Consider the following 13,981-nt stretch of genomic DNA (forward strand, 5'->3'; position numbering starts at 1 on the left):
AAAAATGGCCCCGTATCTGCATGTTACACTGCAAATGTCGAAAGACGATAGTCTTACGTCTGGAGAGAGTGAACAAAACGTTTATTTGATGTTCTGCGCAAGACAATCGGTGAATGGTATTCTGGAGGCGCTGCGTTAGAGTGCCTCGAGCGTGCAGCGGAGGCGAACTAGCGCATCAAGTCGCGTCACACGCGAGACATCAGCGCTATCTGGCTATCTGGAAAATGAAGCGCGAGCACCCTGCGCACCCGTCTCAGGGATGATAAGGTGTAGAAAGCAAGGCGACGGGTAGGGACAACCCCCGTGTCGTCTTAGCGAAGCGTTAACGTCACCTGGTCAGCGCAACCTGATAAACGCTACGGTCCGTATAATTACTTATGTATGCTTTTTCTAGTAACAGACACACATACAGAATATTGACGTGTTGTTATGGCGCCTCATATATGCGCAATAAATGTTTTTTAATCGACAATCACACAAGTATGAACGCTGAATCTTGTGAAATATTGATTGATTGATATGTGGGGTTTAACGTCCCAAAACCACTATATGATTATGAGAGACGCCGTAGGGGAGGACTCCAGAAATTTAGACCACCTGGGGTTTTTTAACGTGCACCCAAATCTGAGCACACGGGCCTACAACATTTCCGCCTCCATCGGAAATGCAGCCGCCGCAGCCGGGATACGAACCCGCGCCCTGCGGGTCAGCAGCCGAGTACCTTAGCCACTAGACCACCGCGGCGGGGCTCTTGTGAAATATTGGTGGGCGCTGCGGATGGGGTTGGCCGTTTGAAGTATCGTTTGGCCACTTTATTGCCGTTTATGGTGGTTTATGGTACCGTTAAAAAAGGACAAACAGAAAAATGTAAAGACAGACAGACAGACAGACAGACAGACAGACAGACAGACAGACAGACAGACAGACCAAAACTTTTGCGTCGAAGGTCCCCAAGAAAGACTTTAGTCTTTAAAACAGTGTTAAACATGGCAAAAAGGCCGTTCAGATTAGATTAAATCTTGTAAATACGAGCTGTTGTTGAAAACATCACCTCACTAGGAGCCAACGCTTCGACGTAGTGACTTCTTCTGGTCAAAAGTTCGAGTCCTCATGGCATTTCTTCAGTCTTCTCTAATTTATCTTTTGTTGGCCGATGATTAAATATTTCTGAAAGAGCGCGAATCTCAAGTTTCATCAAGTCGCACGTATCGCTATAGGCAACTTTACCCAATGGCTATTTCTAACTATATTTCTCTGCTCCCAAATTAATCAGTTCTAAGCGCAAGTAGATTGAGCAAGCCTGCTGTGAACATTGCTGTCATCGTGACCAGATTATGAAAGGGACCGCAATAATAACGGCGAACCTCTCGACATACTCAGTATGCGCTCAAGGTTCTTACGCTAATGCATGGACGTTAATATACAGACTAAAACGTTACGCAATGCAGCTGAAATTCATTAGCCTTCAAGGTACAACGGACGCACGCAAGCTGGACGTGCCGCTCGGACAAACTGGCCGATTGGAGCGTCGTACCGTGGAATAAAGAGGGCTCACTATAAGTACCCCTAAATATATCTTCATAACCTAGTCTTCCAAAGTGAGCCCGTCTCCTCGCTCGTATATATGAAGGTCCCACACGTCCCTCCCGTCCAAACCATCTACCAATTATGGACTAGTTACCTTAACCTGAACCTTTGGTCATCACGAAGCTCAATATGGGACGTATGAGATGCATGGTGGAAAGAAGAATTATGACCGGCTTGTGATTGGTCTACCTCCGCGAATCGATTTATATCATGTGTTTCGTTTGAACACACAAGTGAGACATGCGTGAAACATACTTCATAAGTCACTCCTGTTATTGGGGTACTATCAATATTTGGGTGTAACTGGTTTGTCTCTAAGCAGGGTTATTTGACGGAATGTAACGTTGTATCTTACAGGTAATTTTGAGCGGTTTTTACGGGCGAGAAACTCAACGTTAACACTCAACCAACGAGTAAAAGAACAGACGAAAGGCCGTTATGGTGGGTGGTTCTACACATCTCAAAGCCTTACTCCAACGACAAACTTGCAAGCTTATATGAGAGGATTTATAACTTTCTCTAAGCATTAGCCTATTCTTGTTTTTTTTTAAGTCCGCGGATCTCACGAGCCATGAGAATCGATGTAATGCGAATCCTGATGAGGCAAGGTGACGGTGCTGTAAATTGTTTGTTGAGCGAAATGTAACAGAATCACGCTGCAGATATGTAGAAACATTATACGCGCAGGCATGTATATTAAACAGTTGCTCATGCTTTATATAACCAGTTATTTACAGCTGCGTAACGATGTCAAAAGCAACATGGATATTACCATTGCCAACACCGGACGCGGTAAGGTGAAATGTATAGCACTTGAACTTGCGACTATGGTAGCCCTTGGTAGTGGTACGTAGACAAACTTCAGTGGATAGGTTTTAAGTACAACTGATGCTTACCCGACGTTACGTTTTTTATCATTGGAGTAAATATGTAATGTTTATAAGTTAAATAATCAGCACTGCAAGGGAAACCGCTATTCACGTTTCACCAGCCCTACACCTGGATAGGGTGTTTCTCCCAAGTATTTCTGACACCTGGCGTAGCTCTGTGGTCGAATAGTTGCTTGTCGCACAGAATGCTTGGGTTTGGTTTCGGCCGGGACTGTTACATATATTCATTGCATTCCTCTAACCAACGCTGCCGATGTCAGTACTTCTTCATACTCTCGTATTTATCTTACCAATGTCTGTTCTCGCCGTTTCTAAGTAGATATAAACTACCAGACATCTGTGAGGCAAACCCACATACCGCGGCCAGTGGAATACGGGTATGGGCCACACGTGTCTGGAAGAATTGATTTGGCGTCGTACGCGAAATCGGGCATTAATAATGTCATGACCAGACAGTAGTAATCGTCTAACTTTCTTACCCTCCTGCACTAATCTTTGTCTCAATTTCTATTAGGAGGGTCATCATGGGAGCACCAAGATGTAGGCGGCTCGACAGACAGACAGATACAGACACAGATACAGATAGATACGGATACAGACACAGATACAGATAGATACGGATACAGACAGATACAGATAGATACGGATACAGACACAGACAGACACAAAAAGACACAGACAGACACAAAAAGACACAGACAGACACAGATACAGACACAGACAGACACAGATACAGACACAGACAGACACAGATACAGACACAGACAGACACAGATACAGACACAAAAAGACACAGATACAGACACAAAAAGACACAGATACAGACACAAAAAGACACAGATACAGACACAGACAGACAGACACAGACACAGACACAGACACAGACACAGATAGATAGATAGATAGATAGATAGATAGATAGATAGATAGATAGATAGATAGATAGATAGATAGATAGATAGATAGATAGATAGATAGATAGATAGATAGATAGATAGATAGATAGATAGATAGATAGATAGATAGATAGATAGATAGATAGATAGATAGATAGATAGATAGATAGATAGATAGATAGATAGATAGATAGATAGATAGATAGATAGATAGATAGATAGATAGATAGATAGATAGATAGATAGATAGATAGATAGATAGATAGATAGAAAGAAACGCTCAAGATTCATGTAGTATCGATGAAATGCTTCGACGAGTGCGATCAGCGATCGTGAAAAACACCTGTAAACCGTGCGCTGCCAGATTTGTAGGGTTAGGAGAAGCCGACCTACTAAAGCAAGCTTGAGTTTTTGTTTTCTTAAGGAAGTAAGAACCAGTCAAGTTCAGCAAGTGCATGCTTGTCAGCCTTACGTTTTTCTTTTTTTCTCTTTCTTCCTTTTTTTCTTTCTTCACCGACGAGTGCGATCAGTGATCGTGCAAAATGCCTGTAAAGCGTGATCTGCCACAATTATGGCGTTAATTGGAAGAAGCCAACCTAATAAAGCAAAACATGAATTTTTGTTTTCTTGGGGCATACACACACACACACACACACACACACACACGCACGCGCACGCGCACACGCGCACACACGCACACGCGCACACACGCACACGCGCGCACACGCGCACACACACACACACGCACGCACACACACACGCACGCACACACACACACACACACACACGCACACACGCACACACGCACGCACGCACACACACACACACACACACACACACACATACACACATACATACATACATACATACATACATACATACATACATACATACATACATACATACATACATACATACATACATACATACATACATACATACATACATACATACATACATACATACATACATACATACATACATACATACATACATACATACATACATACATACATACATACATACATACATACATACATACATACATACATACATACATACATACATACATACATACATACATACATACATACATACATACATACATACATACATACATACATACATGCGTATATACGCTCAAAATATACGCCGTCTTTTCTTTCTCTTTTACTCCTTCCCTGTCCTGTATTTTTTTCTGGTCTTGCGCTGTAAGAAAGTTTACGCTCAAAATGTCTGCACCACGCAAACAAATGCTTCGCATTAAAAAAAGACTGTCAAGGAAGTGCCTAACTAGACGTCCATATTGCGCCATGCCACCGAATGTCTTGCACGTCTCTTGCTACTGAATGTGCTTCATCGCACGTCATGCCTATATTTCGCAGTCATAAACTCGAGCATCGCGAGAGACGTTACAACAGCCATGCTAAATTTGCAGAGCAGCGTAAGCGTCAAACTGCAGTCTCCAGGTATGTTGAAAGAAAGTTTCCCCAGAGTTAGGCTGACCCTTCTAAGAAATTCAAAACAAAAATGAAGGAAGCTCTTGGATTAGAGGGAAGGAGAAAATTCGATGTAATGCCCGTTCGTTCTTTGAACTATATAGTTAGGTAGGTTATAGTGCTTGTTAGGTAGTGTTATAACTAACTTGTGATGTGGGTGTTGAGATTTATACAATACCCATCACTCTAATTCCATTAGTTTTGTAGAATTAAACTTTTGGTTATTCCAAAAGGAAAATGAAGAAATAAAAAGACAGAGCAAATTGAAATAGGAAAAGAAAATAAAGAAGCAATGGACAGTCCACTTGTAGGAGTTTGTTGCGATAGAGTTGAAGAGAAAAGTGAGAGAGTGAGCGAGTGAATACGTTTAACAATAACCAACAAAATAATTAGTGACTTTCACTACAGCAACGATATATATATATATATATATATATATATATATATTGTGAGCGCTGATTGTGTTGCTCATCATTTTCACTTTCACCTGCGCATACAAAGCACCGTGATCATCATCATCGTAGCGGCTCGCTGCTTGTTCGGTTGCTGGCTCGCGCGTCTGGGTTGACAATAAAACGGTCGCTCCTTCGTACCTGACGTCGTCTCACAAGTGGTGGAGCGTGCTGTGATTCCCAAGTCCTCGTGCACTACCGGTCACCCCTGGAGCTCCGATCAGGTCGACGGCTGTGCTTGCCAACAGTGATGGCGCAAAACGACCCACCCCCTACCGCCTTCTTCGCACCACCCGCTCAGCCTGCTGGGCCTCACCACACCGTGAGTACCTCGCAACGAGACCCTCCAGTGTTTTCTGGCCTTCGCGGTGAGGACGTAGAAGAATGGCTGGACAGTTACGACCGTACCAGTGCTTGCAATTACTGGGATGAGGCACATAAGCTGCGCTATGTACCCTTTTATCTGAAGGAGGTTGCTAAGACGTGGTATCATAACCACGAACGCGACTTTCCTGATTGGTCAGCATTCACGGTGCAGCTGCGTCAAATATTCGGCACTTCTACAGGACGCTCTGAGGTAGCTAAACAGAAGCTCGCTACCCGCATCCAGGGGCCTGACGAATCGTACACATCGTACATTGAAGACGTTCTGGCCCTCTGCCGCCGCGCCCAAAAGGACATGCCGGAGGCCGATCGTATTCGGCAAGTAATGAAAGGCATCAACTCCGTCGCCTTTAATGCTCTTGTCATGCAGAGCCCGACAACAGTTCAGGACATTATTACCACCTGCCAGCGCCTGGACGCACTTTACTCAATGCGCCTTCCACACGCCTCCTATGACACTCGTCTTACTGGCGAGCATGAGCTGCGAGCTCTAATTCGCACCATAGTGAGAGAGGAACTTCACAGCCTTGTTCCTGCCACCGCACCGACTTCACCTGCCCGCTCACCCCCTCCTAACCTGCGGGAAATTATAAAGGACGAATTGGCGTCGATGACGAGCGTCGCACGTGCCCCGCCTCCTGTGCCCTTACATGTGCCTACGTATGCCGAAGTCGTGTCACGGCCTCCTCCACCTACTCCACCTGTAACTACGGACGTCGTATACGACCATTTGGCCGCGATGGCAGCCAAGGCACCACCACAACCACACTTCCCTGCCTGGCGCCCTACGCGCCCCGTCTGTTACTACTGTGGCATAAGAGGACATATCTCCCGCTTTTGCCGTCGGCGCCAGCAAGATGAACGACGAGGTTATTCTTCGTACGAGAGTGACCGGGCTGCGAGGTCTGACCCCTACGTTCCAGGAACCTACATTCCCTCGTCACGACGTTCGCCTTCGCCTCCTTTGTCCCACGGTGAACCTCGTTCTTCCCGCTCACCCCGCCGTCGTTCACCATCGCCCTTCCGCCGTACTACTTCGCCTTTACGTTCTGCCCTGATGCCCCTCGACAGCCACTCGGAAAACTAGCAGCTGCAGTTTTTGGAGGAGAAACTGCCTGTCGTCGAAGTGTCCCAATTCCTCCTGCGCGCCCTGCAAATTTACTAACTGTTTGTGTAGAAGGCATTTCGGTTGACGCACTCGTGGACACTGGAGCAGCCATTTCGGTCATTGATCGCGAACTATGTCATCGTCTACGAAAAGTGCAAACTCCATATGTTGGTCCGGTGTTATGTGGTGCTAATGAAAATAGAATTTACCCTATTGGACAATGCACTGTTCGTGTTCTGATCGACGGAATTCGTCACCATATACAATTGGCTGTGCTTTCTTCATGTGCTCATCCGATTATATTGGGCTGGGACTTCCTGTCAGCCGCTTCCGCTGTCATTTCGTGTGGTCCGCCCGTTATTCGCATTACGGACACTGAAAATTCTAGTGCTTACGATTTTTCGTCGCCTCACCTTGTTGCAGCTGCAGACTTTGTACTGCCCCCGGCCCAAGAACGTATCCTCACCATTAGATCCAGCGATACCATTGACGGTGACGCAGTGGTTGTCCCCGATCAGCGCTGCATTTTCCGAGGAATCGCCATCGCATGTTGTCTAGTGCGGTTTTCGCGTGGTCATGCCAGTCTCACCGCCTACAACACGACAACAGAGCCACAACTACTGCCAGAGGGGTCCACTGTTGCCAGCCTTATCGACATAGCACCGGTATGTGTCGTCACTGTATCGTCTCCGCCGTCAGTCGCTAAGTGTACGCCACCAGGAGGCTCATCTAATGCGCTTAAAGCCACTTTGAGTCCATATCTCACTCCAACGCAAACTAATGACTTAATGGCCCTTTTAACAAAACACAAGACTTGTTTTGACGTTTGTTCGGATGGCTTAGGTCAAACTACGGTGACCTCTCATCACATCGCCACAGACGGTTCTCGTATTATCCGCCGTCGCCCTTACCGCGTGTCGTCTTCAGAACGCAAGGTCATCGAGGAACAAGTCAATGACATGCTCGCACGCAACGTTATCAGACCTTCCACAAGCCCTTGGTCTTCTCCTGTTGTCCTAGTTAAGAAAAGGGACGGATCAGTGCGATTTTGCGTTGATTACAGGGCACTAAACAAAATTACGCGCAAGGATGTATATCCTATGCCTCGAATTGACGATGCACTTGACACCTTACAGGGTGCAGAATATTTCTCAAGTCTCGACCTACGATCTGGGTATTGGCAGATCCCGATGCATGAGTCTGATAAAGAGAAGACAGCGTTTGCTACTCCTGATGGTCTCTTCGAATTCAATGTGATGCCTTTTGGGCTCTGCAATGCCCCAGCCACATTTGAGCGGATGATCGATACGGTGCTGCGTGGCCTAAAATGGAAGACCTGTCTTTGTTACCTGGATGACATCGTCATCTTTTCATCCAGCTTCTCGCAACACCTAGAACGTCTAGACGAGGTGCTCACATGTCTAGCCAAAGCCGGTCTCCAGTTAAATACCAAGAAGTGTCGGTTTGCGAGCCGCAGCATCAAAGTGTTAGGCCACGTTGTCAGCAAGCTTGGCATCGAACCTGATCCCGACAAAGTGGCCGCTGTGCTGCACTTTCCTAAGCCCACCACGCTCAAAGACCTTCGCAGCTTCCTCGGCTTAGCCTCTTACTTCCGCCGTTTTGTCCGTGATTTTGCCACTATCGCGGCTCCTCTTCACAAACTCCTGACCACAAGTGCATCATTTCTTTGGACAGATGACTGTGAAGCTGCTTTCCAGACCCTGAAGCGATGCCTCACGTCAGGGCCAGTTCTTCGCCATTTTGATCCCACAGCCCCTACTATATTACACACTGACGCAAGTGGGCACGGAATCGGCGCTGTTCTGCTGCAGCGTGACCAGGCTTCACAAGAGCAAGTCGTGGCTTACGCGAGCCGTACTCTCTCCCCAGCGGAACGCAATTACAGCATCACTGAACAGGAATGTCTCGCTATCGTATGGTCCGTGCAAAAATTTCGCCCCTATTTGTATGGCCGCCGCTTCACGATCGTCACGGATCATCATGCGCTCTGTTGGTTGTCATCATTAAAAAACTTGTCAGGACGCCTCGGTCGTTGGGTGCTCCGACTGCAGGAGTATGACTACAGTGTCACATACCGGTCGGGCCGCAAACACCAAGATGCCGACGCTTTGTCACGCTGTCCGCTGTTGCAAAATCATGACGCATCTACCTGCTGCGCAGCACCTCCCAGCCAAGAGACCACGCAGATGACCAGTCTTAGTCCCATCGAGCCCACTGCACCGGATGACTTCCTTCAATCCGCAGACCTCACCTCGCTCCAACGTGCAGACACATACTGCCGTACAATCATCGATCGGCTCACCGGCTCATCTCGTGCTCCCAACAGCCGCTTGCGACGACAACTCACGCGTTTCAAACTTCATGACGGAACGCTACTTCGACAAACTTACCATCCTCTCGGTAGCCGATGGGTCCCGGTCATACCTCGCTCACTTCGACTCCAAGTCTTAGAAGCCTTTCATGACGACCCGACGGCTGGCCACTTGGGTTTTCATAAAACCTACGATCGCATTAAGACTCGCTGCTTCTGGCCTGGCCTCTCCACTAGTGTTTCCAGGTACGTCACTTCCTGTTCATCATGTCAGCACCGAAAACGTTCGACATCTCTTCCCGCCGGCCCTCTACAGCCTCTCCCGTGCCCATCCGCTCCCTTCGAGTTCGTCGGCATAGACTTATACGGACCCCTTCCGCTTACCGCCGCCGGTCACCGCTGGATTGTTACTGCCGTAGACCATCTTACTCGCTACGCTGAGACGGCAGCTCTTCCTACTGGAGCTGCCAGCGAAGTAGCCGACTTTGTTCTGCGTGCCATTATCCTGCGCCACGGCGCCCCTCGTGTTCTCCTGAGTGACCGTGGCAAGACATTTCTTTCTCGTGTGCTCGCTGAAGTTTTACAGGCCTCTGACACAATCCATAAGACCACCTCGGCATATCATCCGCAAACCAATGGTCTTACTGAGCGTTTTCATAGAACTTTGTCAGACATGATCTCTATGTATGTCCAACCCGATCACAAGAACTGGGACACAATACTACCTTTCGTCACGTTTGCCTATAACACTGCCATACAACGCACTACAAGTTACAGCCCGTTTTTTCTTGTGTATGGCCGTGCACCATCTTTTGTTCTAGACACCAGCTTTTTGTCCACGCCTTCTGTCCCATCTGCGTCCCTTCCGGAAGAATTCGCTGCCCGTGTCAACCACTGCCGCACAATCGCCCGCGCCAACACCTCTACCATTCAGGCCCAGCGAAAAGTTCGTTGTGATGCGACACGTCGAGTTGTGTCATTCTACCCAGGCGACGAAGTGCTCCTCTGGACACCTGTTCGCACACCCGGCCTCTGTGAAAAATTCATTCACAGATACCTGGGTCCTTACACCGTGCTTGAACGAACATCGGCCGTAAATTATCGCGTCGCGCCGGTTACTTCGGCTTCTGATCGCCGTCGTCGCGGGACCGAGATCGTCCATGTGTCTCGCCTGAAACCTTATATCCAGCGCTCATACACTTACTAAATGAACGTCTTGCAGACCGCTTTCGTGTAGGGGGGAAATAGTGTGAGCGCTGATTGTGTTGCTCATCATTTTCACTTTCACCTGCGCATACAAAGCACCGTGATCATCATCATCGTAGCGGCTCGCTGCTTGTTCGGTTGCTGGCTCGCGCGTCTGGGTTGACAATAAAACGGTCGCTCCTTCGTACCTGACGTCGTCTCACAATATATATATATATATATATATATATATATATATATATATATATATATATATATATATATATATATATATATATATATATATATATATATATATATATATATATATATATATAAGGGAAAGAAGTGTGTACCTAAGGGCTTGCTTTTCCGTGTTTTGACACTATATTAATGAAATCTAACAGACAATACTAATAATGCCAAGGAACGTATAGGGGAAGTTATTAGAACCATTGTAACCGAAATAGGAATAAAGAAAAGTGGGTGAAAAAATAACTTGCCGTGAGCTTGCCTAGAGAACCCCCTCTTCCCATGAACACACACACACAAGCAAGCAGAGCCTTGTTTTTTGGGTCCCTCCACCCCCACCCCCCTCCCGCAAAAAAAAGTGGGGGGGAGGCCACGCATGAACCGCGAAAACGGAAATAAAGTGATAACGCACTTCTAAAGATTTTGCACTGTTTTTTTTGTTTTTTGGGGTAAAGATTGGGAGTGAAAACAATTCTTTGATGGCAATATTGGGAGTCCTTGGTCGCCATTGTTGTCAAAGATACATGCGCTGTCATAACCCTGTGCAATAAAAAAAACAACTACGTGAAAGTCTGACAAATAGGAGGCGCCCCCTTCCGTCCTCCCGCACCCTTTTTTACGTACGAGTATGGCAAATTGACAAAAATTGCCCGCAGCTTCCCTCGGGGGAACACTGAGGAGGATGCGGAGCATATAATTGGTTAACGGGGTGTTAAAGTGCGACTTACTTGGGTCGATGGCTAAATTGGTTAACGTGGTTGTGAAATGGGGTGTTAAATTGCGACTTACTTGGGTCGATGGCTAAACTGGTTAACGTGGTTGTAGGAGGGGGTGTTAAATGAGTGAACACGTACACACGTATGCGAAAGGGCGGTGCTGGTCGAAGGGACGTCGATCATTGTGTTTGTGGATTCGTTGGAATTCATTTCACCGTGACCTTGGACGTCGACGCGCCGTACAAACCAACCGACGAGCGGCAACTGAGCGAGCGAGCGCCGACCTTGAGTATATATACAGCACGACGGCGCATGCACTGTCAGCTGTTGAATGTTCTCGAAGCGCGACGCCACATGCGGGTCCACTGGAGAATCAGGAGAATTGTAGATGTCGAACGCGGTGTGTAGAGGAGGAAGGGTGCACAGATGGTGGAGGAGTGAAGCGCGCGCGGTGTGTAGAGAAGGAAGGGATGCACAGATGGTGGAAGAGTGGGCGACGGCGCGACGGCGCATGCGCGCGCGTCAGCTGTCGAATGTTCGAGAAGCGGTGCGGACGGCGCACTACAAGGCGCGAGTATAAGATGCTCCGCATCTAAAAGTTTCGCAAACAGACCCCCTTCTCGCGCTTCACGTAGACACAAACAGACGTGCGTGTGTACGCCTATGCCAACACGACAATCACAGTCGCGTCCAAGAGTAGACCCTGGTTCGACCACGCATTCCGGGACCAACGGGGACAGGCGCCACACACGAGATAGGAAAATAATTATTCGCGTCGCCACAACGAGCGGCCATCCGAACAAGGTCGCGGCAACGACGAGTTGGGATAAAAGCCACGCGCATTTCCCTTTCGGCGAGCGCACCGTCTCGTGTTTTGTCAGCACCGCTATTCCAATTTGAGGGCCCGACAACGAGGAGCCGCTCCATGCCCGGCGATGCGCAGAATTCTATTGTGCGCTCCAGAGTATGCGACGTCAGCGCTTGACGTGAGTGACTCCCCGAGTGCGTATAATCTGTATAATCTTCATGGCATTGCTTTCGTTTTCGTTGGCTAAGCCGACTCACTTTTGCTTCGCTTGTCACAGTGACTGTGTAGTTGGTGCTCCCTTAATTACCGTATTATTACTCGCTTCCGACGCCTTGCATGGCGTAGAATTGTCCCATAACTTCCCTTTTTTTATTATCAATTTTTCTTTTGTCTCACTCTTGATGACGCACCGGCTGGTGGCCTTGTAATGAGCGTTAAATAGCTTGTTTAACGGAAGCTGTGGGTTCGGCGTCGCTGTCGGCGTCGTTGGTTGTGAGCGGAAAACTAACATGTTATGCGCGACCGATAAATCAAGAATCGGATGCAGATAAAATTATTTGCAAAAAAACAACCGGAGGGACCAAACCGTTGTTGTTAGGTTCCGCGTGGGAATCGAACCCGGGTTGTTCGCCTGGCAAGCGGATGTTCTACCACACGACCGCGTCTCTGTTTCTGAATACAGTGAAAAGAACTTCCTCTGCTTGGAAATTCAGTAAAAGTAGCTTTCAAGCTTTACAACACATGCGTCCTGTATGCATGTTTCCCATTGCAACATGAAATATTGCAGTAATAATGCACGGGACGAGCGTTCATTGCGAGCGGGAGTCGGAACAACCCCGTGACAATATGATTGTCATAATGGCTTCGTGGTTTAAAGCCGGTCACCCACCACAAAATGCAGACACGCACACTACTGCGACTATTCCCGTGGGCATCACACACTGGCACGAATGGACCAAGCTGTGCTTTAAAATGTGTTTAGGAAAAGTGGGTAACGATTTAGAAAACTAGGTACTCTACTATGGGAGAGCAAAAATCACTGAATGGAGCCAGCAAACGCTATTGATGGAGCAAATGAGCCACGGGCATGCCTCGTTTAAGTCATCCGGAAAAGCCTCAGTGCTTGATTCAGTTACAGTGTAGACTTCTGTACTCCCTTCAAACAACTATACTGATAACCGTCACAATCAAGAAAGGGGTAAACGAGAATTTATGTCTCCACTTCACCATTTACCCAAAAGGACAGCCATCGAACATGTGAAAGAAAAAAAATATCTATGGAGCATATCTATGGAGTGAATGATGATGAGTGAAGTGAACTTCATTGCAAAATATTTACAAAACGTGTTTAAACAGCAAGGTTGGTGGCATAAAAGATGTGGCGAAGCTTTGAAGGGTTTTATCAGCAAACCGTGAATTAACCGCTATACTCGGTGACAACGTTTCTTGGCACTGAAGGTGATGTTACGGAGGCGCAGCTCCTACACATGGAGCACTTCGCGAAGCAGTCCGTTTAGGCGCGCGTCTCGTAACGCTATGGAAAGTGAGAGGGGCGCACCATCAACGTTCGCTGTAGACACATACGCCGCTTAGCGTTTGAGGTGAGGTGCAAGTAGAAAAGGCGGGTTTTTCTCGCCCGTTAAAAAACGCAAAGTCACAATGAAATAATTAAAGTAAATACGACTATGTTAATTGGTAGAAACTGCGTCCTGTCTCAAATGTCTCCACGTAGAATATAAAGGGGGAACTTCTATATTTCATGACGAAAATACGGGCGCTGTTATGGAACTACCTTCACGTCCGGTAGGGGGCCCGCGATTTGGCTGTATAGCTTTCGCTCCAATGCCAAGAAACGTTGTCGCCGAGTATAGC

This window comes from Rhipicephalus microplus, chromosome 10, assembly GCF_043290135.1.
Source record: "Rhipicephalus microplus isolate Deutch F79 chromosome 10, USDA_Rmic, whole genome shotgun sequence".
NCBI lineage: Eukaryota > Metazoa > Arthropoda > Arachnida > Ixodida > Ixodidae > Rhipicephalus > Rhipicephalus microplus.